This window comes from Balaenoptera ricei, chromosome 14 (genome assembly GCF_028023285.1).
Source record: "Balaenoptera ricei isolate mBalRic1 chromosome 14, mBalRic1.hap2, whole genome shotgun sequence".
In the NCBI taxonomy this organism is placed as follows: Eukaryota; Metazoa; Chordata; class Mammalia; order Artiodactyla; family Balaenopteridae; genus Balaenoptera; species Balaenoptera ricei.
Window position 1 is genome coordinate 65,149,416 of NC_082652.1, and position 27,518 is coordinate 65,176,933.

The 27,518-nt window shown below is 46.1% G+C and overlaps 1 protein-coding gene across 6 annotated transcripts in view; it reads left to right on the forward strand.

Moving 5' to 3' along the window:
- SETBP1 (SET binding protein 1) overlaps window positions 1-27,518 on the forward strand; it is a 383,487-nt gene that overhangs the window by 161,858 nt on the left and 194,111 nt on the right. The window lies entirely within an intron of this gene.

Consider the following 27,518-nt stretch of genomic DNA (forward strand, 5'->3'; position numbering starts at 1 on the left):
TCCCCAGTGGGGACAGTGGGGCAGATGGGGAGTATCTGCTGCAGTCAGGGGCCCACAATGCTGGGCAGTGTGTCTAAGAGCGCCCAGGTGGACACATGGAAGCCAAAGTTCGAAGCCGGTACTCAGGCATCCCCATCACCGAGGAGCTTGTTAGAAATATAAAATCCCAGACTTCCCCTCAGAACTTGGGGCTTAGCTCTCCAGATGTTTCTGATATGTGCTCCAGTTTGAGAATCTTTGCTTCTAGAGTATTTGAAGTTAATCCAGCCATTGAGTTAGGCTAGAAACACTTTTCTGGAGAAAGGAAAACTGCTGAGGGCCTAGCAGAGGTTGGTTTCCTCTAGCGTTCCAAGAAATGGGAGCTTGGCAGTTTGCTACGACCAGGGGGCTGGGAGAATAAGAGTCCCTAGGAGGGTGATGAGGGTCTTAGACAGAGTCTGGAAGACTGGGAGGAACAGCCATGGGTTCCAGAGCCCACGTTTGTACCACGTGGGCCTTGGAACTGAATGGGGAGTGACAGGGAAATAGGGCTGTGTGTTCAGAGCCCAGGCAGCAGTCTTCCGGTCAGAGGGCAGCTTCCGAGAGGGGAGGCTGAGAAGTGGGCCCCACATTCCTACTCACAAGGCAGACATGCCAAGATGGGTTAGTCACACTCAATCTGGAGAACACAGCCTACCAATGCTACATTTTCTGGGTCAAAAATGGTCTCTTTTTACTCCAAGCTCCCCTGGCATATAGTTATTACTCCCTGTAATAGTTACTTTAGTTAGAAAGGGGAGAAGGTAAAGGATCTTTCAAATTAAAAGATTTCCCTCTCATTCTTCCTCTAGGGGAGTGAGTGGGTTTTTGGTTTAACAAATACCTGGTTTGCGTATGAAAGGTGAGGCCTCCAAGGCTTGGCATGAAAGGAAACTAATTGTTCTTCATTAAGAAAAAGAATGAAAATTTTGCTGTAGGTGAGACCTGAATAGAAAGCTGAAAGGCAGGACTGTGGAAGGGGGGAAGATCGTGATTTTTATGAGAATAGAAAGTAAAAAATAAGAATAAAGGATTGGATTCCAGGAATTTGCAGAAAGTTGGGGCAGGCATCAGACCTCTCATTTAACATGAGGTAATGTGTATAAATCTACCGTATATAGATCTCCAAGGATGGTTCAGCAGAAATGTGGGTTACCTTCCATTTTACCTTAAGTATAAGCTCCCAGAGGGCTGGGGCCTCACTTCCTGGCTTCATTCCTCACCAAGAACATGATACTAGTCCTTGCCTAGAGAAAGCTCTAATGGGATACTACTGTTAATGGGAATGACAATACAGAACATAATTCAAGGAGTGGCACAAGGAAGTATATGGTTAATTGCCGGATAAATGCAAACTATACCAAGAGTATATGTTATAAAAGGGTAAAGGCCAACTCAAAGTTGTGCATTCAAAGGAGGGCTTGCTCAGTGCTTTACAGAGTGCAGGAGGAGTATATGCGGATGGGTAGAAAATGGCTAATTCCAGAGATGATTTGTGACCCCCCAGGAGTTATAGAAGAGGCACAGAGCTGGGGAGAAAGGGGCTAATCAATTCATTAACAAATGTCCTCAATCCACAGGAACCAGCAAATGTAATAATTAATCAATCAAGTAATTACTGTACTCATCAAATGCCAGGCACTGTGGCAGGAACTAGAGATTCAGAGATGAAGTTGAGACAGAAATGCATACTTGCTCTCAAGGAGTAGGAAGTGACCAACAGTGTGAATGCATGAACTCGAAGACAGGGTGATACCCTGCTCAAGAGAGGCCCACCTGGGACACAGTGGAGACCGGAAGGGAGATGAGCTAAATCAAAAGGAGAAAGAGAGGAGCCAGGGTCATTCTCTGGAAAGGGCATTCAGAAAGAGAAACCACTTTCTAGGCAGGTGGGGGAGGAAAGCTAGCTTATGAGGTATGAGGGGGAAGGGCAAGAGACCAGGCTGGGGTTGGGGGTTTGGGAGGAGGGTATAGCAGACCCAATGGGCCTTCTGGGAGCTTCTAGGGAGCTTGGATTTCACAGAGCAGCGGGAGGGAGCCTTCGAAGAGTATTACCAGGGAGAGAGGTAAGGGAAGTTGGGAAGAGCAGTGGAGAGTCAGATTACAGGCATGAAGTGGCCGCTTACTGCTTAGGACAGCTCTCCCTGGAGCCCACTTCCTTTCCAGGGAGGGCTCTGGCAGCCTGTGCATCTTGCTGAAGCCCTTGAGTGAGGTGCATTTTATGATTGTCATTGCACTAGGTCAGCCCTCAAAGAATTGTGAAGGAGGCAGCATTATGCTTGGAACTGCCTTCCTACTCCCATTTCTCCTCACCCCCTGCCTTTTCCATTTGCTGCCCATGTTCCCCCTAGAATCTCCCCTCTGGAGAGAAAAGCCCATCTGATTAAGGTTGCCAGATTTAGCAAATAAAAATATAGGACTCCCACACATTTTTTTTTTTTTTTTTTTTTTTTTAGTTTAAGTATACATGGAACATACACTAAGCACATATTTATTATATATCTGAAATTCAAATTGGACCGGTTGCTCTGTCTTTTATCTGCAACCCTACCTCTGATATATCAGGTAATCTCATTTCAGGGTTTAGAGGTCCATCTTATCTGCCTGCCCAATGTCCCTTTCCCATAAGGAGGTACTGACGCACTGAAAGGTCAAGTGGTTTATTTGCCATGTTCACACAGTCAGGCCGGAACAGAGCTGTGACTTCCAGACGAGCTAGATGTCTACTTGACGACCTGTCCTCCGCACCTTATTAGAATGAATCAGTTAGAAGTGTCAACCTTCCCAGAGGTATCTGCATTTTTGAAAGAAGGCCTGAGGGCAAAAACTCCAAGAGTATGAATCTCTAGGAATGTAAATTCTGGTTCTATAGTAGATGTGAGAGAGGCATTCTGGTCCTGGGGCCTTTTTGGAATTCAGCTAATGCCTCTCACAGTCTGCTCTGGTGGCCAGCGGAGCCCTTGTGGCCTCTGATCCATCAAATAAACATATGAAGAATTTGGCCCTGGACAGCAACCCCTTCCATTGGGACAATACCCTGCACTTTTTGGAGCACATTCTCAGACATCATTTCGCTTAATCTTACAATTTAAGTTCTTTAGATTGTAAATGATATTTACGTACTTTACATGTCTCCAATTTGGTTTCTGCCACCAAACAAACAAGAAAAGTTTCCACAAACACTGAATTACATATCAGCTTTTTATAAACACTCTGTAGTCAAATTTTCATTCTTTTCTTTTCTCCCCCCTGCCCCTTCATTTTTTAAAACACCCTTGCTTCCCCTCAGTTTGGTCCTGTTTAGCACACATCTGCTGCAGCATTTCTGCTGTGCAGGAGAGGAGGCTGGGTTCTCAAATCCAGAGACTGGAAGAGCTGGGAGTGCCCTTGGGTGCAGCCAGGTCGAGCTGGTGCTCACAGGTGTGGGGTCTGTGAGCTTCCCTACCCCTTCTTCACTCCACTCTTTCCTTGGGATCCTTCATCCTGCTTCTTCCCTGCTCTGGAGCAATGCTCTCAAGAGTCTTGAGAACCATGGCTTGCCCACTCAAGAAACTTTGTCATAGTTTCTTTTGCTTCACAATATTAGTCTAGTAAACTCTAGGCTTGATCCAGGTTTGTACCTGTCTATTTGGCAGATGAGAAAAAGAAAGATCAGGTTTCTGAATGTCCCAAGCCAGGCAATATGTGACAGGCCACGCTGTCCTCGGCTCTTCAGTTCCTACCCAATTTGGGTTTTGCTGTGACCTGTCCTTAGCAGCTTCTCTCCTCACACCTGGCCTGCGAGGATCATGGCATTTGTATTGTTATCTTCCTGTATACAGCAAGCCACTGCAGTTGTTAGGCCTGACACTTTCATGCCTATTTTCCTGCAACTGTATGTGGCCATGATTTTCTCACCGTTCATTTCCATTTCTTTTTTAGAATCTTTCCATGTTAATTTTTTGAGTTGTGTGTGCTCTCCAGCCCCCACAAAGGATTTCCAGAGGGCACGACAGGCTTTACTCCACAGACAAGCACCTCCTTTGATGTCTTGGAAACCAGTAGTGCTGGTGCATCAGCGTGCAACTGCCCTGGATATAGGTCCCTGTGCACCCTGAGCAGTCTTTGATATGCGCTCCCTCCTTCAACCGATGCTGACTGTGGGAAGAAATGAGAAAGTGTGATGTGAGTACAGAGCAAGAGTGCTTCATTCTGGGTGGAAGAGTGTGAAACAGGCTTCTTGGGGGAGGCTTCTTTCCCCTGCATGGGAATTCAGTTCTCTGCTGGCAAATTATCAGTAATGTGATCCACAGCCAGTCTTTTTCATTTTAAATAATTTATTACTATGACATATCTTTTATTTGATAATGAAGATGGAATTATTATATGTTCTAGTCCTGCAGAAACTAAGAGAACGTGCCTTTTGTATACAGTCATCACTTAACTGCCTTCCTTGCCTCAGGAGGGTGGGTTGGGTGGGTGGGGGCCTGGCCTCAGCACACTAGGCAAAGAGGATGTTTTGCCCCAGCCCAAGAGTTCCATTTGCTGCAGGCAGGACTGGGGAGACAGGTGCACTCATAGGACCAGCATGATGGCTTCCCAGCTCTTCCTGACTCAGGACTTTAGAGGCGTTTCATTATTTCATGGAAAGTGTTGCAAGCCCTACATCTCCTTACCCGTCCATATCAATTCCAAGACATAGTTACATGCTAAATGACGTTTTGATTATCTGTCATTTCAGATTATCTGCCCTAGAGTCGTCCGTGTATACAGAGACATACGCAAGCACACTTCTCTTTCTGGGCACGCCTAGTATCTATTCAGCTGAATTGCCCACCATTCCCTGTTATGGGCTGTATGTGCCATGTTTCCATAATTCTCAAGTCTCTTTCCCAGTTTTGCCTGTTTCCTCTTGCTGTCACATGCCTGGTGGGCTCTTCTTCCTCCTTTCTGTAATGAAGATGCTCCCAGGTCCCTATCAGAAAAGCATCCCATGCCTGGCTCTGTCCTCCGGCTTTCTCAGTCATCCATAAAACATATTTTGTGAGCCATGTTTAACACCCAGCTGCATTCAGCTTAGCATTTTATTATTTACTCCATATTATTTGTCACATATTTTGATGTACGGGTCTCTCCTTGCTTATCTACTCCTTTTATACTGACATTTAGTACCATGCTACACTCACTGCAGACACTATGCAGTGTTTTCCCATTGATATGAATGGTAGGCTGAATATAGAGCAAAACAGTGGAAGATTCTACCCTTTCCTTTACCTGAAACTTTAGCTTAGCTCTTGCCTTTATTCATAACAGAATGAGAAGGAGCCTGGGCCCTATGAAGTAGCTCTTTAAACAGGTATCAGGGACATCTGGAAGCTCTGCTGCAGGTGTGCTGGGTCACTGGCCGAAGCTACATGGCCCTTGGGATGTGAGGGAGACACACGCTTGTGATGGTCATATTCCCTTTACAGCATCCCTTAGTAAGGTGATTTATTGCAAGGCCTTACTATTGCTGCTTAGATATGTGGACTCTAGCTGTGGCTCCTTCCTCCTCCCCAGCCAATGGGGTGTGGGATGGGCTGGATGGGAACTGTCTTCCTAGACCCTTCCTGAATGCAGATGAGCAAAGCAACCCCATTCATGACTCATGCGCTAACTCTCATTGTCTGCTCCTTTGGAAAACACACACACCCAGGCAGACCCACGCATACACCTGCTACACCTTAATAACATGATGCCTGGAGCTGACAGTTGTTGTGGCATGCGGGAGCCACACACAGACAGATGTGATGAAGATGAACTGATCCCATTTTTAAGAGAATAAAATAAGCTCTTTAAAACTAATAATCGGGCTCTCTCTCAGGCTGATACACACTCAACTGTCGCTTTGAAGGATGAGACCCTGATGTGACTTCTCAGCAATAAATGATTTTCTTAAAATCTTAAAAAAACAAAACAAAACAAAACAAAAACACCCAGCCTTCTTGTTACTTCTTTCCAAAGAATTAAGTATTACAGAGTAGACAGCTGGGACCTGGGAAGGACTGCTCCTAGAGAGCCTGAAATTCTCATCTGGCAGCATCTTAAATGGTTTAGGCATGTGAATGAACCACAGAAATTGTGCTGCCTGAAGTGGGAATCAGGGTGAGGAGGCCACCAGGGAAGCAGCAGACATCCCCCTTAAACAGAAAGTCTAATCCCTTTTCTCTACTTCCCTCAACCCCAGGGGATGGGCAGGCTGATGTGCAGATATGGAAGGAAGGAGATTGACTCAGGAAGTCCAGGCAAAAGCTGGCGCTGCTGCTATGGCACTGGTTATCAGCCTACACTGGCTGCTAGAGCATCTACCGGACTCCCAGCTATTGTAACAGGTGATACAGAGAATGGGGGACAGAGTTCTGCCCTTATGAATATTCACTCTCTTGGGAGCCTAGTCCTATACTGTGCAAAATGAGTTGCCAGCATTGGAGGTAACACGAAGGCTGAGGCAAATGTGCAGTATTATGGGGTGTCCAGACTGCCTGAGACTGTAACAAGGGATTGAGGACCAAGGTGTAGCATCCAGATAAGTGGAGATCTGAGATAAGAGGTGGAACTGAATAAGCATTCCTTCCTCCCTCGTATGGTTTTGAAGGGTATTTGTGTGTAGTAAGCACACTGTAAACACTTACTGAATGAACAGGTGGATGGCTGAAGGAGGGACTCAGACTTGGTGTTTGCTAGACATCCAGGAATGACAGAGAGGTGTTTAAACCTCCTTAGGAAAGGCAGGTGGAGAATAATCATAATAACATGTGACTACTGATAGTGGCAGGAGTGGAGACCAGGAAAAGGTCTTTCTGACCTTTTGGGGGCAAATTGTCTTCTTGATCCATATTGCTCTCTTATTTTATTTTATTTATTTACTGTTTATTTTTTCTCAGAGAAGGAGACCTGTGTTGGTAGTGGAATTCCTTCCATGGGTTTTCATGGTTCAGGGTCATAGCACTCTGATATGTGTACACTACTGCCTGTGAGGCTTTTCACCTCTGTTGTCTCATTACTCCATTTGACAAGGTCAGTATGGGAGATATATAATTTCCATTTTCACAGGCTTAGACCCTGAGTCACAGACACGTACTGACTTGTCCAGGTTCTCACAGCCAGTGAGCAGCAAGTCTTTTGGCTCAAATCCCAGTGCATGACTGCTACCCAGCACCACACCTGCCCTTGCTAGACCAACAGAGGCATGATGCTCCCTCACAAAGGCTCCATGCTTGACAGCACTCCTCTTTGCCAAAGGAGTCTGCTAAGCCGAGGATGGCCCATGTTTGACTCTCTTTATGCAGTGGGTTAAGAAAACTGATCAATGTCAGCTCTCCTCAGATCTGGGCTGTTTTCCTATTCCCTAGGACTGACTCATCCTTATTGTAATGATATTTTACTTCTTAAAATATACTTCTTTGTCTTGGGCCAGGTTTCACTAGCTGGAGTAAAGGAATTGTCTCTGGCTCTGCTGGACAGTGTCCAGGCATCCGAAGTAATGAGAGGGAGTTGGGAATGAAGAAATAGCCCAACTCTCACATTCTCAATTCCCAAACCTGCCAAGGGTTTTGTAAAATTTTAAAATGTATTTTTAGAACATAAAATGCATCTAATTCAGTGGCACTCAATTCTGGCTGTACATTAAGAATAACCTGGGGAGCTTTAGAAAATGCCCATGCTGGGCCTCACTGTGCCCAGGGACTCAGTTTCAATTGGTAGCGTATAGGTCCTGAGCATTAAATGCTTTTGAACAGCTTGCAAGTGATTCTAATGTGTAGCCAGGATTTGGAACCTTGGATTTAGTCCATCCTTTATATAAAAATAAGGAAACATACCTAGAGTGTTTAAGCTTATTGCCTTATATTAGCTATCTATTTCTGCATAAAAATTATCTCAATTCAGTAAGTTAAAATAATAAACACTTATTACCTCTCAGATCTTCTGTGGGTCAGGACTCTAGAAGTAGCCTATCTGCATCTGATGGCTTAATGGAGCTGTTGGATCCTCATCCAAGAGCCATCCAAGGTGGCTCATTTGCACGCCTGACAAATTAGTGCTGCCTCTTGTCAGGACACCTCAGTTCCTAACCGTGTGGACCTCTCCATGGGGCTGCTTGAGTGTCCTCACAACATGGCAGCTGGCTTTTCTTAAAGTGAGTGGTTCAAAGAGGAAGCCACAATACCTTTATGACCCAGCCTTGGAAAGCACACACCTCACCTCTGCCACAATCTGTTCATTAGAAATGAATCACTGAAGCCGTTCCATATTGATGGGGAGGGGATATAGCCATCATCTTTTGCAAGGAAGAATATCAAAGAATTTGTGTTTTAGAACCACATGTAACTACATTTAGTGCCAGAGCTACAAGTCCCTTAACTACTAATCCAGTGCCCCATCAACTAGTCTCATCGATTGATTCTAAATAAGGAAATCCCCATAAAATATTTAAGGTTCCATCAATTACCTCCTTCCAGTGAATAGGTTGGTTCTTTAAAATATCAGCACCCAGAGAAGGGCCCCTCACCTGTCAGGCATGCGTGTGACCATCTCATCCCTGGCGTGATTCACTTCGACTTACTGCCTCTTTTCACCCATTAGAGTCCTCTGAAGGATCGGATTACCTTGCCAGTGGAAAAATATGAGCTCCCTGTGTGATATACCATAACTGCAACAGCACATCATATAATTTTCCCCGAAGGCTTGTTGCAGCCTATGTCGAGTCATTTGTATTTATGACAGCTCGGCCGTGATTTAGCGCGACCTCACTTTGATAAAAGCCATTTAAAGCTCATAAATATGGGTGATGTGCTGCCTCCCTGGCCTAGATTTTTAAGGAGAGACTGAGATTTGCATTGCCATTCAACTTCCATTGTTCAGAAAAAGAAAAAGAAAGAAAAGAGTGAGGGAGTGGGCAAAAGGGAGGGAAAAAGTCAGAGAGGGATGGAGAAAGACCGAGAGAGGTGAGAACTTGCTGGTGCCCGGGACTGTGGAGTCGTCTCCCGGCTCTCCACTCCAGCCTGTCCCTGGGCAGCCTGGGGGATGTGAAGGGCACCAGCTCAGAGGGAGTACTGATGAAGCACACAGGAGTGACTAGGTCACCAGACTTTATGAGCCATTTACTTCCTCTTTTAGAAGCATTGTTAAATCACAACGAAATTACAGTAAATTGTCGATTTTTATTGGAACAAGAAAGCCCTGTAGCTTCACTCCTCACCACATTGCTCTCTGAGGACAGCTTGACTACCAGGTGGAGCAGGTGACTACCTGGTTGTAGGATCTGAAGGGCATCAGCCTGGGACTCTCCCCAAACAGTATCTCACAGCGACCCACAGGGAACCTGAAATTCTGTCATTTTAAGAGCCAACTTTTTGGTTGGAGGCCTGCAGAGGCTACAGATTCCTAAAAGGAGATGGTCTTCAGCTTATCAATTAACATGTGGATTATGGGAATTAGGCCCCCAATTGTGGGGGTGCCCACCAGGTGACAGAGACAGGACACGGGACACGGGGGAGAAGTTGGAAGGAGGGACCACAAAATAGACATTTACCCAATTTTGTGAGTGGGCATTGGTCTGACTACCCTGCCTATTTGTTGCCCTCATTTCCCATCTGCATCAGGGAACCATTAGAGGGTAGACCCTCATCTCTCTTGGTTTTCCATTGTTTAGTCAAAACCACTGAAGATGCTGAAGTCATCAGCCATGGCCTTGGAGCTGGTGGGGACCCTGGAGAACCTCCTAGTGCAGCCCCTTTGTTCTGCACACGAGGAAATGAGGGTCCACACGCCGTGGGCCAGGAGACTGACCACAGCATGGTTCCTCAGCCCAGAGCTGCTGTCACACCTGCAGAAGGCCCTGGTGAGCTCTCCTTTCCTTAGCTGGCTCACTTCTTTTATTCAGAAGTGTCTGCATATCAGGGATTTGGGAAGGAGTGTGGTGGGAGGGCAACTCTCTAGGCAGTCATGAAATGTGAAGAACGAAGGGGCTTCTGACAACACTGAGGGCCAAATTCATCCCACAGACATCTCTTTTTTGACCCACACTGTGTTTTAGCAAAATTTGCAAACATTTGAAAATAAAGAGATTCCTCTTATGCACAGACAAACACGTCCACACCAGTTTTAGAGTTTTGGCTTCTGGAAACAGTTGGCTGGAGTGGAGTGGGGCAGCTTTGGTCCTTCAGTCACTGCAGTTCGAACATTTCTTGTTCGAATTTGCAGCTGTCTCGTTTGACAGGTGGGAAAACTGAGTCTCAGAGGGAGAAGCGGCTCATTCAGGGAAGCACAGAGGAGGTTAGTGGCAGCGCAGGGGCTGGAATGCCGTTCTCCTGATACCCATTGTTCAAGGTCCTACTTGAAAACCCTGCCTCTCAGCCGCCCGCAGCCTCCGTTGCCACACACTTCTCGACCACACGCTTCTCCCACGTGGTTCTGTGCAGATCACAGAGGCCCCAGCCGGAGGGCGAGCCCTCCAAGGCCGTGCACGTGGAGGCGGTGGACGGGGGCCTCGTGGGCACAGGGAGGATTCGCTGTTCACCCATCCTGGTACCTCCTCCTCCCCCGTTCACCCAGGCACGTAGGAGGACTGGGAAACAGCCCCAGTTTGCACATGGAGAGGCCGCGTGCGTCCTCACTGACTGCAGTCCATACCTGCAGCGACAGTTCGTCTTGGCAGTCACCATTATCAGAGTTCCCACAGCAGAGAGAGGATAGTTTTCCATGAGTTGTCTCCAGTTTGGTCCTGCTGACCTCTCAAGTCCACAAACTTTTTTTGTCTTTGATCCAGATTCTTATTTATTCTTTTTCCAAAGGTTTAATTTGCGCTCCTATTGTATTTTTTTCCGCTGTGTGTGTGTTGGGGGGGTGGGGGTTGGGAGTTCTGTTCTTTGACTTACAGTACACCTATTTGCAATAAGGGAATTTATTTTCTCACTCAAATAAATTAGCTGTTAATTAAAGCTTTTTGATGTAGTGCAGAAAGAGGGTGTATTTGATATCAGCAGCTGTGTGCTTTTCGATTTCTTGTTTGTCTAAGTTGTGTCAGGAATATCAGCCTTCACCCCCAAAATATAGCCCCTCCCTCTCTTTGCTGGGTCTGTCCTCCTCCGTTCTCCTCTCTCCTTCCCCTCCCCCATTCTCTCTCATTCATATCCTCTCTCTCCCCTGTCTCTGCCTCTGTCTGCCCCCGGTCCCCCCCCACCACACACACACATTAGGCCACTGCTGCGTTGTTTCGACATCAATTGGAGAGTCTCTTTCTGCTTCCTGCTTTCTTATCCAGCGCGTTGTGCTCCTGGAGGCCCCCCGTGGAGATGTGTGGACCTTGAGTCCATGTGGGAGAGAATAAACTGAGAGTTTTGCAGTTTGCTCAGGTGTGGACGTTTAGTAAGGCCAGAGCTGGGATTTGAAGTCAAGTAGATCTGCTCCAAAACCCTCCACTCGTCGTGCGATGAGGGAAGAGAAATCATGGGCTTTGCCTTGTAGGCTCTTACCATCCACCTGGAGGGGCAGGTAAAAACCTGACTCAGCTGACCAGTACAACAAGGCAGCATATGCTGAGTGTCCCGTTAAGGATGATCAGTAATTGAAGTCTACAAGTTGAGAAGAGGAGGTTGCTGGAGGGTCTTGATGGCTGGGGAAGCAGTGCAAGATACACAGAAGCTTCCAGAAGGAGACAATCAGGAGTGGCTGCGTGGATGGCTGAGGTTGTCATAGGGGCTGGTGGAAAAGCAGCCGTAGGCAAAGTTTGCTTTCCAACATGATGTAACATTCACATTCATGCCTGGGGCCAGGAAAGGGATTAGTTTTGTGGCGAGAAGGGTCTCGATATGAATCGGTGACCAATAAAGTTTGATCATGTGAGCGAGAGTATTTTCTGAATGGTAGAAAAGAGTTACAAGTGGCTATTCTCTTTTACTGTTGGGCAATTGCCAGATAGTGATTAGAGAAAAGACAAAAATCCACAAATAATCCATTTTCTTTTAAACTCAGAGCGGAGGAGGTTTCATTGAGTGTGGTTATCACACTAGATGGTGCTACTTCTAACTATGTTGGTTTTCCCACCCACAGTGAAATAGCCTCCTTGGGCCATGGTTCTGCAGGGGCCTGGGATGTCTCCAGGAGTCTCAGGCAGCCATCCAGCCTCTTTTTATTTTTACTCTCCTCATTACCCTTGGCCCCTTCAGAACTGCCTGATTGCAGCCATTTATTCACACAGAACTTTCCAGGAAGCAGGAAGCTTCACACTTCATCTCATTAACCTACATGGGCACCCGTGAGCTGAATTCCCACTCAAGGCACCAAGATATTCTGCTCGATGTTCTTCAGCAGTCAGTCTCTTGTCTCTGGGTGATTAATTTCCCTGTTGGTTTGCACAGTGCATTGAATTTGGAGGAAGACTGCAGCTGGGGGTCTGCAGAGCCATAGGTCCCCATAGGGATGGCCCGTTTCATACACCCAGTGCTGCCAGGGCCTGGCATCCTCTGCCCCGATGCTCTGGGGACTGCTTCCTCTAAGGCTTGTTCCAGGCAAGGCTAGCCCCCCAACCACTGCTTTCTCATTTATCTGTATTCATCCAGGAGCCCAGCTAATTAATTACCATCTACACTCTATACTCAAGGGGGAAATCTGCTTGGGGGAGAGTTGGGGCAGGGGGAACATTTAGAAATTCAATCAAGATCTTCAGGTTGCATGGCCCGCTGTTGGCAGCAATACTTCCTCCCGGGGTAAATGAGAACAGAGAATCTGCTTTGTGCAAAGCTGAGTCTGCATTTGGCTTTCCTGTGTCCCCAGTGCCTAGCAGAGGGGATGCCTGGAGGTGCCTGAGAACAGGAGTCTCCCTGAGCCTCCACCTGGAAACTCAGAGCTCCTCAGGTTCAGAATTTACATGAACACATTCTTGCCTGTTGCCTTGGGAGGGCTTAACCCTTAATCTGCTGCAGTCTCTTTTGAGATGATTCAGGGAGTGAGCACAGTGGTTTTCAACCTTGGCTGTGCTTCCCAACTACCTGTGGAACTTTTTAAAAAATTCAGAAGCCCAGTCCTGTTCCTTCAGTTTTTAAAAATGTAATGCTCTCAAAGCATCTTTTTAAAAATTGAGATACAGGGCTTCCCTGGTGGCGCAGTGGTTGAGAATCTGCCTGCCAACGCAGGGGACACGGGTTCGAGCCCTGGTCTGGGAAGATCCCACATGCCGCGGAGCGACTAAGCCCGTGAGCCACAACTACTGAGCCTGCGCGTCTGGAGCCTGTGCTCCGCGACGGTGAGAGGCCCGCGCACCGCGATGAAGAGTGGCCCCCGCTCGCCACAACTGGAGAAAGCCCTCGCACAGAAACGAAGACCCAACACAGCCAAAAATAAAATATAAATAAATAAATAAATTAAAAAAAAAAAAAAAATTGAGATACAGTTCACATTCTATAAATTCATTATTTTAAAGTATACAGTTCATTGGTTTTTAGTATATTACAAAGTTGTGCAACCATCACCACCATCTAATTTCAGAACATTTTCATCACCACAAAAAGGAACCCATACTCATTAGAAGTCATTCCCCATTTCCCCTCCCCGTCCCCAGCTCTAAGACACCTTTAATCTACTTTCTGTCTCTCTGGATTTGCCTATTGAGGACATTTCCTATAAACAAAATCATACAATATGCGCTCGGCCCCATTCTGAACCTTGTGAACTGAAATATCAGAGCCTTATATGTTAAACATTTCCTTTTAAAAACAGTCTCAGGTGATTAGGTACAGCCTGGGTTTGAGTGCCCTGGGCATGAAGTGGTGAAGCACCCTGCCCAAGGGCCCCCTTTGCTCCAGCACACAGTAAGTGCTCAGGAAATGTTTGTTGAATGACCAAGTACACATTCTAGAGGAATCTCTTATAGCCTAGTGTGATCAGGATGTTTGCCTTCCAAAATATTGATTAGTCCTAACTTCTCCACTTAGCTGTTTCATCAATACTATCTGGAAATCTCAGTCAAAATCCACTGTAGTCTCTACTTTCCCAAATCAATAAATTGAATGAGTCTCAATGACTGTTACCATCCCCCCACCTTATGTAGAACTTTTCCACACGCAGCTGTGGCTGGGAGCTCATGAAATGTGCTGTCCTTTCCAGAGAACTCTATAATGACAGGGATAGTCCTGGTCAGTCAAAGGAACTTAACTGAAATGGTCATACTGGGCTCTCATGCATGTATCAAAACCAAAGCTAGACTGACATTGGAAAGAGGGGATAAAACATAGCCTGTAGCAGATGTTAGAGTTGGGAGCAAGGGTGGGTGGGGTGGGGGGGTTAAGAACAGGCATAACACCACAGTGGTCCCAATCTACATGATGGCTGTAGGGTCTGCTCAATAGTCCAAGTCCTGCTTTCCCACTTCTAAGGCCTCCTGTTTCCCAAAGGAGCCAGCCCCAGCCAGAGGCCACTCAGGCCATGCCTGTTTGCTTAGTGCCTTACACAATTCTGCCATGGTGCCTGCCCCGTCATTTATCACACTAGCATCTCCATCCTCCACTCTGTGCCTTCCCAGATAAGAGCTCTGAGCTAAGTCGTCCACAGCCATCTCTCAGTGGGTACACAGGGCCATTGGCTGAAAGTCCAAACCTGGCCTGCACTTATGTGACAAAGTGGAAATGGCTTGATGCAAACCCATCTCCAGTGCTGGGAACACAAAGCAGAGCCCTCCTGATTGCAGAGCAGAGAGATATTCATGCCTTGCTTTGCTCAACAAGTCCTTATTTCGCCCCTACAATGTGCCAGGCACTGTTGAGATAGAGGAGTGAATGAAACAAATCTCTGCGCTTTGGGAGTTTACACTGAAGTAGGATGGGACAGGGGTTAGAAGAGAGACAGACAATAAATGAGTTAAGAAATACATAATAAAATGTCACAGAGCATAAATGTACAAAGAAGGATAAAACGTGTCAGAGGATGGAAAGCGATGGAAAAGTTGCTGATATGGAGAGAGTAGCCTGGGAGGGCCTCTCTGATGCATATCATGGCCTGCATAAAGTTAGGGAGAGAGCTGGCAGGCATCCCAGGGAAGAGAAATCCAGGCAGAGAAAACAGCAAGTGCAAAAGCCTTAGTCCTCAACCCTGGCTAAACATAATAATCACCCTGGCAAATCTAAAAAACCTCTCTAGGGTCAGACCTCACCATGGAGTGTGTGTGTGTGTGTGTGTGTGTAAAACACTAGGCTATTCTGTAGTACATCTGACTGACAAGAATTGCAAGCTGACTGTGTAAAAGGAACATGGAGCCATGGCAGCTGGAGATGGGTGGACCAGAGGTCCAGGGGATGAGAGGATAAGTGTAGAGGGCCTTGAAGGCCACAGTAAGGATTGCAGATGTTATTAGAAATGATGGAAAGCCACCAGAGAGTATAGGAGCAGGGGTTGCAGTGAGCATCATAAGTGCTCTGTGACAGATCAGCACGTGTGCATCTGATCCATGGACGTATCGACAAAGCCTGGGAAGCAGCATTCAGAGAAGCTGTCTTTGCTCATATCAATGTACAGATAGTTAATCCATGTTCAGTTACGTGTCTAGAAAAGACGTGTATACCCACGTTATGGGCTAGAAATGGCAAAACTAGAAAGCCTCTGAACTCACCACATTCTAATTTTTCCCCTGGCATTTCAGATGAAGAAGATAAATCTATCCCTAGGTGCAAGAACAGGGAGGACTTCCAACTGTCTCATTTCTTCCTCAAGAGGTGGTTTAAAAATGCAAACACGATGAAACAGATGAGAAGAGTTGCAGATTACATTATTTCTGACAATACGTAATCTCCGCTTGTTTGAGCATGGTCATTAGGAAGCCTTCTGATTATTCTGGCAGCTCTGGTTTCTAACTCCCTGTGGACAGAAAGAGGCATGAAGAGAATTACATTTCTCCAAGGATGGGGCTAAAGGTCGTTTTGTGCATTGGACAGCTGGCTCGAGTCATACTGAAGTGCCATGGTCCCAAGTGTTACTAACAGAATAGCTGATAGCCCTGTTGTCAGTTTCTTTACGCTCACTATCTATTACAAATTAAGCTGAAATTGTGGATTCTCAAAAATCAAGGAAGAAAATCTCTACCTTCTCTCCCCAGTGTCCCGTGTTTATTGTGAGTCCCTGGTAGCGCAGTGTTGTAAAGGCCGGGTGGATACAACACACTATGTCCTGAATGGATGCCTGTGCCAGAGCCACCCTGATCTGCTCCTGGGAGGCCGAGATTGGCACTTGGTCCCATGTGCCCCTGGTGTCAACATATTAGTAAATTACCTCTGGACATTTTAAGTAGAGTGTTGTCCTTGTAATGCCAGTGCCCAAAAGACAGATACCCACAAGTCCCCACTTCCCAGCCACTGTTCCATTCTCAGATACCACAATTCCGTAAAAATAGCAGTGAACTGAGAGTCGGAGACTTGGGTTTTAAGCCTGGGCCTATCACATACTAGCATCGTGGTGTTGAGCAGGTGATTAACCTTTCAGAGCTTTACTTCACTAATCTGTAAAAAGAGAAGATTCGATTTGAATATAGTCTAATGTTTTTTCCAGCATTGTGTCTGTGGTGGTTTGCCTGTTTGGCAAGGTGCTGAAGGAAGTGTGGGTAAACAGAGAGATGAGGCAGGTACTGAGATACCTGGGTTCTCCCCATGCCGCGTGGCTGCAGTACGTCAGTTATGGCCTCCCGAGGTGGAGTTGAGCCAGAGGTGGTGAAGGCCACAGAGAAGAGCATGCATCAGTGGGATCAGAGACAGGAGTTCAGGTCTCAGCTCAGTCACTTTCTAACCAGGCGGTCTTGGGCAAATGACTTAAAGTCAATGAATCTTCAGAATGGAATTGCTGATGCCCATTCAGAAAAATTGTTGTGAGAAACAAATGAGATTTGTCTGACACACCCAGCAAACGTGAGAGCTTATTAGATAAAGGTTAATTATTACCATCAGTGTCCCACTCTGTACTGGGTAATTATTTGTTATTTATACCTTTGGAGTTTGGTTATCTTCCAACATGACATAGGACTCAGCAAAGGAAAGATTAGTTCTCTTAGTATTGGGTTCTATTGTAAATGTTTCTAAATCCCCCCCCCCCCGCCCCCGCAGGTCAATTGCCGTCCCACTTAGCTCTCAGCTCCCAAACTTGATCATTCTTGGTGTGAACGACTGCACAAATTCATACACAAATTGGCTCTGGGATGTTCCTTTATCCCCTAAATCAGTGGTGAAAACTATAGCCATGTAAACCGTTAATACATGTATATCATGTATTAACTCATGAAATATCACAGAATTTGCATCGCAGGCACCCACTGGGGTCTAAAAGAATGCATGCAACTCCCAAAGGACCCTTTCCCATGTGGGGAGATTGGAATCTCCCCTAACTCAAGGGGGCTACTCCCATGCAGTATTGCCATACACCCAGGTCATGTGTACAAACCACTTGCCCCACTCCCCCTTACGCCCTGTTCTTCTGCTTTCTGTGGCTCCTTGAGAATGGTTCAGAAGTTTTGGTGGGAATGCAGCACCTCTGGGCAGCCTCACTGACCATGTTAAAATGCAATCACAGATATGTTCATGCAGAACTCTTTGTGTCTTTCATTCACTCTTCGGCAGACACTTGTTACAGGTCTGCTGTGTCTGAGGACTGTGCGTGGCCCTGGAGACAGATGCAAGGTTATCCGAGGTCCAGCGCTGCCCTCAAGAAGCTCCCAATCTCCTGTCAAAGACACCCGATCAACCCCAGAGCAGCTATGGAGGGGTGTCCTGAAGGGCACTACACAACAGCTGCCCGTAGGGGCTTCAGTCTGGCTGATAGAGCAAGGCTCATACACTCAGCATCATTGTCAATGTCATCATCGTCATCATCTGAGAGTCAGAGGAATTATATGCCCTGTCAACCCAGAAGCTATCAGAAGGAAAAGGCATGCTAAGTACCAGATGAGTGTTAAAGATAGAACATGGTAGGACGGTTCAGAGAAGGGAGGTCCGGGGAACTTCTTGAAAGTCTTCCTTTGGATCTTAGTGATGTTCATAATCTGGACAGCCAGAGAGAAGTGGGATATCAGGCTTTACTCAGGCAGAATTTATAGATAGAGGACAAGATCTGGGCTGGGATTTCACTGCTTTTAGGGAGACGGCTCCGAGAGTTACCGGAGCTGGTGTGTAGGAAGGAGTGTCTAGACTATTAAAGGCCCAGAACATCTTGACTCCGTAGCTCCTCCTACTGTACTTCTTTAGCCTTGTGTTCTTTCCTTTCTCAGCTGTGCAGCACTTGGGGTAACTCTGTCTCATCTTCTCTCCTGGCCTCTTCTCTCTTCCTCTCTTTCTTTCCTTCCTACCACAAGCGCCTGCCAGGCACATACTGTGCTTCCTTTGTCTGGGTCTCAGTGTCTTCTTCTATAAGTGAGAGTTTAGGAATCCTTCCTGAGTCTAATACTAAGTGTGCCCTACTTGCCCGCAGTCTACCCCTGCCTCCACCTGCTCCCCCAAGTCTCTGAGTTGGGAATGTCAGCCTCCAAAGGGGAAACCTGGGCCAGGGCCCTGCCTCCCCAAGGCTGCTGAGCCTCACGCGGGCAAGGCTGCATTTGCTGCTCCCAGTTCTGCTCAGGGAGCCCACGTTACCTCGGATGACCAGGGCCTGCCTGCCCCATGCCCCAGGTTCACAGCCCTCCATGCCCTCCCAGGTGCAGGCAGCTCTGGGAAGTGGGCAGGAGCTGTGGCTTTGATCACACACACAATAACCTCAGCACCAAGACATCCATGCTAATGACTTTTGATTACAAATGGATTAAACGGGACAGCAGCTGCACAGGGCTGCTTTGATTCAGGCCTGCTCAGTAATGAGATGCACAGGCACAGGCTGGGAGGCTGCAACCGGGAGCCCTGCCCAGCCCCCCAGCCCACCTCCTTCAAGGGCACCTCTGGGCAGGGGGCACTGCTTAGAGACCCAAAGGAAATCGAGGCAGCTCACACAGACCCTGCCCTCAGCTAGCGTCTGGGGTGCCCTCAGCCTCTTCGAGGTGTCCCCATAGCTGCATTGCATGCTGTGCCCTTGGCCAGTCGTTCAGCCGTGCTCTCTACTGTGGCTGCAGGAAAGGCGGCCTGTTCCCCCCATGTGCCCGTGAGACGAGGTGTGGAGCTGCGGGTCAAATAGCAGCTGCCCTTCCGAGATGAATGCCAAGTCCAACTCAGGAGCAGCCAGCTCCACAAGGGATCCAGTGGGTCCTCCCCTCTCCTGACGATGGTCATTTGGCTTATTTGGGACAGTAGAAATAATAATATCCTCAGTAATATCCTTTGTTTGTATAACAGGTATGAAGGACGTTCATGACCCCCATCCCAAAAATATCTTCCCAAATATTCTGGGAAATATTTTCCCCAAAATCCTGTGAGCTAAGCAGGATTTTTGGATCTCTTTCAGAAATAAGGAAGCTGAAGTTCAGACAGTAAAAAGGCTTTTCTCAGGTGCTTGTGTGTACCCTTTCTGGATTGTTGGGGGCCAGCCCAAGCTCCGTCATTCTACCATGTAATCATCTACCAGCTCCTCTTTCCCCTTATTGGAGAATGTCCTGAGCAGATCTAGTTTCTGATGATGGCCCCATGGAAGCAGTGACTGCCTGCATGTGTCTATTTTTGTATACAGATTGAACCACTCTGGGGTTGGGATGGTGGGTATGAGCAGCTGCCTTGGCTAAATTGCAAGGCTCCAGGGAGGGAGGGGAGATAAGAGGGATTCGGCACTGAAGCCAAGAGTTCTCGGGGCTGTTAGATGCACTAATAAATTTGACCTTGGGACATTTAATGTGTGGCCAAAAGAGTTTGAAAGAACATTGGGGAATCCCCTGCTTCTAATAAACGATTCCACAGAAAAGCCAGCATTTCCAACCACCTCCTGCCCACCCCTCACCCTCAGCCCAGGAAGGCAAGTTGCCACCCTTCTGCTGAGGTGGCCATTTAAAACCTAGCCGCAGCAGAGCCATGGCCAGAGCCCCTTCACGTTGCCCACAGCCCTCCCACATGAAAAGATTTCAGAGGTCATGGGCTTGAGGGCAGACAAGGGAGAGGAAGGCGTTCAAGGCTCACTGCCAGCCATCCCATCTGTCCATGGGGTACAACATGCCCTCCCCACCATCCTATTTCAGTGGTGCAAGTCGAGCCTCACCGCACCCCTGAAGGGTCTGAGGAAGAGGGGGGCAACTGACCGCCTAGCCTCCTTAACGGGCATGTATATCATCATCCAAATATCTCTATGAGGTAGCAGCGTTACCCACCTTTTATGGTTAAGAAAACAGAGGCTGAAGATTAAGCTGCTAGGAAGTATATGAACCTGACTGTCTGACAGTCCAGCATGGACCTCATCTGCGTTCCCACTTCACAGATGAATAAAATGAGCTGATGATAAGTGAGTGGAACAAGGTCACAGTGCTGGCTAATGACAGGATTTGGTTAGAATTTAGGAGCCCTAACCTCAGTCTAGCTTTCTTTTCACATTAGGGATTGTAGGGCCCTTCCAATTTGCAGATCGTTTTTCTGCTCGAGGCCTTTGGAAGATGATTCTCCGTCTCCGAGGTGCCTTTCCCACAGCTCTCAGCTTGGCCATGTCTGCTCATCCTTCAGGGCTCAGCTGAACTGTTGCTTCCTCAGGAAAGCCTTCCTTGACCAGCCCCAAATTCTAAATCAGGTCTCTCTCTGTTAACTCTCTGTCATACCCATACTTTTTTTTTTTTTTTTTTTGACTTTATCGCAACTCTAAATTACATTTATTTCTATTATTCAAAATAATTCTGTCTCCCTGATTAGACTCTTGGGTTTCATGAGGGCAGGGACTATATCTTATTTGTTCATTGATGTATCCTCAGAATGCAGGGTACTTGGCATTCCCATTGGCTGAATAAGACAAAGTTGAAATTTAGACCTGAGTGGACCCAGCAGATGAGAAGGGGCATGAGTCTACAGGTCCGAAAAAACTCACACCCAACACATTCAACCAGGATAGAGAAGAAACAGGGCCAGGTTCAGCACTGTCTTAGTCTTTTTAGCTGCTGTAACAAACTACTGTAAACTAGGTGTCTTATAAATAAAAATTTATTTCTTACAGTTCTAGAGGCTAAGAAGTCCAAGATCAAGGTGCCAGCTGACTTGTTGTCTGGTGAGGACATGCTTCCTGGTTCTTCTCACTGTGTCCTCATGTGGAGGAAGGGGCTAGAGAGCTCCCTGGGAGTCTCTTTATAAGAGCACTAGTCCCATTCATGAGGGCTCCATCCTTGAGCCCTCGTAAGGGCTAATCCCCTCCCAAAGGCCCTGCCTCCAAATACCATCATGTTGGGGTCAGGATTTAACATATGAATTTTGGGGGCAAACAATCATTCAGTCTACAGCAAGCAGATTCACCACATTTATCTGGGATTTCCTCAGGTTCATCTTGAGTCCCTAATAATGCAGATTTCTCACGATGGCTTACGTGCTGGGTAAATCCCACATACCTTTCAAGTCTCCTTGCCTAGGACATCCTCAGCTACCTTGAGTTCTAACCAGGGCAGGCTGTGCATTAGCCCACACGGCCCCTGTGTGTATATGTTCTGCACTGAGGCTCTCAGTTCTCAGCCACACCTGATGCTCATGGGTTGTGAACATGCCTACACCACCACCCACCCTGATCTTCCCAAATTTTTAGAAATGATAACTCCATTCTCTCAGCTTCTTAGGCAAAAACCTTGGCATCATCCTTCATTCCTATCTCTCCCTGTCACTCCACAGCCAATCCATCAGCAAATACTGTGGGCTGTTCCCTACATAGCAGCCGGGGAACCTTTAACAGTGTAACTCAAATCGCGTCCTGTGTCCTCTTCTTTAAAGACTTCCCATGTCCTTTAGTGTGATGTGCTATGCCCTAGACCTCCAGACTAATACCTGATGGCTCTATGTGGCACGGCCTTGCTCGGCTCACATCTCCAGCCACCATCCCCTTGCTCACTCTGCCCCAGTGACACCAGTCTCCTTGCTGTTTCACCACCATGTTGAGCACATGTCCACGTCAGTAACTTTGCACATTGTGTTCTCTCTGTTTGGATTGTTCTATTCCAAATGTCACACAGCTCACTTCCATACTTCTGTCTACTGAGATAGTCTCTTGTTAGACAGGCCTTCCCTGACTGGCTTATTTAAAGCAGTACGTCCCCAACTTTGCCCCTTTCTTCTGCTTTATTTTTCTTATCTTTTATTACAATTCACAGGTTATATCATTATTTTTATTGTTATCATTTTACTTTATTGTCTTTCATTGAAAGCAGGTACTTATTTTTTACTCTTATATCCCAGTTCTTAGAAAAATATATATTTATTGAATGAACTTATTTCATGAATATCAGCATCCTTCACATTTACTCCATTCAAAAGCTTGGCTTACTTCATCCACAGATTTGTACAGAGAACATGTTAATTTCTGAGCTTGTTGGGATGTCGCATTTCATACAAGTCTCCTGATCTAAGTTCCAGCCCAGTTGTCAGTGGTCTTCAGCAGATAGTCTCGTGGGCACTATGGTGTGCTAGAGCCAGCTCATGGTGGCAGGAGGCAACAGGGCACATCTATTTCCAACTCTGCAATCAGCACCTTCAGGTTGGTAGCTTGAAGCAGTGAGAATATTTACACTGTGGAAATTGGCAAATGCCTTGCATCAGGGCTTTTTTTTCCCCCCAGAGAGTCAGTTATTAAAGATAGGTCAGGACAAGACTTGTTAGTAACAGTTAGTCCTCCCACTGGCACAGTGTGCTCAGATCTGAGAGCCACATTTTGAGGGAGGCATTTGTAAGTTAGGCGGTGATGACACCAGGAACCATATCCAGGGAAGAAGAGTTGAAAGCCCTTAGGATATGCCACCTGGGGATGTATGGATATGATGATACCTGTCATCAAATGTATCAGGGATGGCCACTGGCAGGAGGGCTAAGCATACTATAGTGTGGGCACATGGGCAGGACCGGAGAATGTATGGGAGAGGATGCGTCTGAAATCCTCGGGGTTTGGTGTCTGGCTCTAACTTGAGATTTGTTGCCTGGAGTGGGCTGGTTAGTTTTCTCACCTGTAAAATGAGGTTCACGTTATCTATTTAACAGGAAGATCTTGACAGTAAAAGCAAAGCAGTTAGTTCCTTTTACTCAGAACTAGGGGGATGAGTTTCAGTGAGGCATATTTCAACTGAATAAAGGTAGAATTTGCTAAAGACTAAAATAGTGAGTGGCACTTCCTCAGAAGTGTTCAAGCTGGATGTCCATCTGTCAGAGAAGTTGGAGAAGGGGATTCCTGCATTGGAGCGGGGCTGGTCTGGATAATCTCCCCCTAGGATCCCTTCTACACTAAGACTTCTAAAGCCAAATACATCCCTAGGCAAGTCACTGACCAATTTTTTTTTTGCCTCATTTCCTCCATCTGTCAAACAAGCAGGATAGTTTCTGTCCCTTCATGTCTTTCATTGTTGTTGAGATGATTAAGTGAGATCATCATTTGAAACGTTTTTAAATCTAAGAGTAAAGGTATTTTGTCAATCTCATACTTCACCATTCTTTTTATAATAAAACCACTTTACACCTTGGAATAGGGCAACATTCCCTGTGATGTGACTATGAAGAGTGCCTGCTGTATTGCACTCAACAGATAATAGAGGGTAAATAATTAAAAGACAGCCTTATTGTCAAATTATTTTTAATATTATGTGGAAATAAGCTTGTGTGTCTTGGAATTAGGATGCTTGTTAATATCCCATGAGGTCAAGGAAAGCCTTAGGGTGAATGGAGAGATTAGGCCACTGCTGTTGACAGGTGCCTTACATTTAGATATGGCAAAGGTAAGTGGCTGGACACAGCTAGATACGGCTTCCCTACCCTCTTTTTCATCTTCTGTCTCAGAGTGAAGCTTGCTTCATATAACTCACAGTGTAGCAATGGATCCTCTGCCCTCCAAATTATGGACCACTCACCTCTATTCTTAACTACAGTTCCTTAGATCTGGGATTTTGTTTATCAAAGGACCTGGGGATTCCAATTTTTCTTGCCCGGTTAGGAAAGAAGCACAGCAAATAGCCATAATGGGAATAGTTGCAGTGTGATTATAGTGTTACTGATTGATAGTGGATACTTTCCTAAAACCAGGTTTAAGTAGTAAGGGATGTGGAGAGAAACAAGAGGCCACTTATTCTCTGAAACACCAGTAAGAGATGGAGAGCATAGATTCTCTTAAACATACACTTAGGCCTCACCAGCTTCTCTGTTCTGCCAAGGGCCCTGCCTCTCCTTACACCCTACCACTCTACCTTTTTCCTTTGATAACTCACCCCCAAGTATCTTTAGTAATAGACAATTTGTGTGAAGCCTAATAATGCTTTGGGTGAGTGACAGGGCCATCCATAGCCTTTTCCAGAATTCACAGCCTGTCATACCATGAGGTGATCTTACAGAGTTTCTCATGTCAGAGGCGGGGAATACCAAGGGCCAGGCAGAGACATGGCTTGCCCAAGGTCACCAAATAATTTGCCAAATGTAGCTGCAAAAGTGAACATCATCAGTCCGTGTGGTGGGCCTTTGTGATATAAATAAAGGGCTTGGGCGTATGATTACTAAAGGGGTCTCAGACTAAGTTAGCAACTACTTCCTGTCCTGCTGATGTAGCGTCTGTGTGTTGCACTCATTTTGCTCAGTCTCAGTGGGTAGCATATAGAGAGGCTTCCCCCCGCTGAGCCAGCTGGAAATTCTGGGCAGTTTTTGTCCAAAACTGGGTGGACTGTGAGTCAGGCACACACATGATTTCAGGGAGAACCAGTTAAAGGATATCTTATTAGGAGAAGAGATCCAGGGAGACATAATCCATATACGATGGATTTTGATGAAAAGAAAGCCTCTGTTTTCCAGATACCTCTTTGAGATGATCTTCTTGTTCTTGAAAGTAAAATCATACAAAACCATTTTTAGCAAACTGTAGTCTCAGCAGGGCTATGTGAAACAGGTACATACACACCCCAGCAAAGAAGAGCTACTGGTGAACCAGCTGCTTCCAGAAGTCCTGTATAGAATACAAGAGGGACAGATTTTTAACAAAGTACAAGGATATCTGTATTTCAGAGAACCATGCCTCCTTCAAAGTTGTTATGCTAGGAATCTAAAGCTTAGTATACTGGGGAACAGCTTTAGAAAGATGTGGCAGACTCTGTAGAGTATCTTTAATGGTGAAGAATCATTCTGGAAATAACCAGATGTCTCGATCCTCAAAGAGCTCCTGTCCTAGGGAATGGCAGGACCAAGTAAGTACACAGCATGTACAGCGGCTGTAACATTGTACAGTCTTACAAGGTAAGAGCAGGACCATTTGTGAAAGAGATTGCACATTAATTGTGCAAACAGTTTTCAAGTAGAAGCTCAAAGAGATTTTCATTTCAACCAATAGCAAAGCATATAAACAAACAAGTTCCACTTGGTTAATTAAAATAAATAAGCAAATAACCTGATTTACTTCTTTAAAAATACGTAGTAATCTTTCTAATGAAAACCATAAGCAGAAGTATTTGGTAAACAAAGACCGTCTTTTAAATTTTAGTTTTGTGAAGGTTATTTCTTGAAAATGAGAGGAAGAACTCGGGTTTCACTTCTCTATCTTTGTTGAATATGGTTGTCTGTCTTCCCTAAAGATCTTACCTCCTGTTGTCCAGTTCCTTGATCTGTCAAGTGCCAGACTGTCCTTAACAACTTGTGCTCCTTTTAGTTCTCATGCTATGCTGGATTTGAAGATGACATAAAAGCACATTTCTTGCCTGTAGTAACAGAGATGGCTTTTTCTATATTATTAAAAGCGCCCACTTATATGGTCATAATGATATCACTCTTCCTTGGGATGCAACTATCCTCTTCCCATCATTGGTTGCCCTTTTTTATAAATGCCCACCTCATTGTGTCTTAGCGTGTGTCTCTAAAAGGCAGAGATCTTTTCTAGGTGGAATGAGGTTACCCACGACAGCATTTAGATTATTGGCAGTGCCACATGTATGGAGTAGTTAAGAATGAACATAGGCTTTGGTTTCAGATGGAATTGAGCATGTTCTCTGGATCTGTCAATTACTCTCTTGTGACTTTGAATAAGCTACTTAATGTAGCTAAGTTTCTGCTTTCTCATTTATAAAATGGGTGTAATCATAGTACTGCCTTATGAGGTTCTCCAGAAGAATTAATAATAGGAGCTGATCCCTGGAAAGCATTTAGTAGTTTACAGGGATTCCCAGCATCTGTGATGGTGCCTGGAACTTGGCACACCCTTATTAGCTAGAAGAAAAAATGAAAGGAGGAAGGAAGGAAGGAAAGCAGGAAGGGAGGCAGAGGAGGTAAACTTGATTAGGGAGAGAATATCCACCTGATGATTAGCACACAGCGTACAGTGCAGACTCTAGTGAGTCCTTGGTCAGCCAGGGTTCAGGAACGAAGCTTCTTTGAAAAAAGTCAACTTGAGTTCAGAGAAATGTGAGGAGAAGATCAAGATGTTACTTAGATCCCTACACTGTGAGCCTGCCTGGGGCTGATGGGAAGTGGGAAGCCTGGATCCTACCTGCACGGTGGGTCATCTAGGGCCTGGCTGGCAGTGGTTCCAATGTCCCTGTGCCAGGGATGACTCCCTGACAGAGTAGGGAGGGAGAAAGCACCACTCCATTTAGGGATTCCTGAGGGGGTCATGGGTGCCTTAGAGGACTGGACTTGTCAGGATTTGGAGCTATGTTCAAATTCCAGTTCTGCCACTTTTTGCCGCTATAACCCTGGACAAATTAGTTAACGGATTCGATCCTTAGTTTGCTCAACTGTGAACTGGTGAAAATAATACTAACCTGCATTAATAATGTGAAGATTAAGAGGAATAATAGAGTTAAAGCATCTACCTGGTACAATAACAGGCAAAAGTACGTCCTGAAAAATCAATTATTTTTTTATATTATAATTGCCAAGAGTTCAGGGTAGGCTTTCAAAGGAGGAGATCCTTCCACTTTACCTGAGGCTTTACAAAAGCTGTGGCTACCTTCAGCTATAAGGCGAGCTATCACTGGGTGCAGCTTGACTTTATCCCTTTTTGATATTCACCTGTAATTGTGATTAATTGCTCTAGATTTGGCCCGAGGGACCCAGATTCTCAGCCAAATTGGCTACACTGAGCTGAGGAGCCAAGCTTTTGACTCCAGTGCTCAGATACTCTCTGAAGCAAGCACCTTCTGACTTTTCCATTCTCTGCTGCTGAGTGAGCCCAGGGGTGTAAATCAATTTCCTTGGATTTGCCAAGGGGATGCATTAGAAAGCTTTAATACTAGTCTTGGAGCCAAGCAAGCAGATCATCTGGTCAGTTCTAAGCAGAAATTCAGTACATGATGAGAAGGCAGAGATGAGGATGGATTCTCCCCAGTATCCAGCTTTTCTTGGCGTATGTTCAGTGTGGGAACCTCCTTTACTGGCCTTTTACTGACTTTGGGAACAGCCCACAGATGC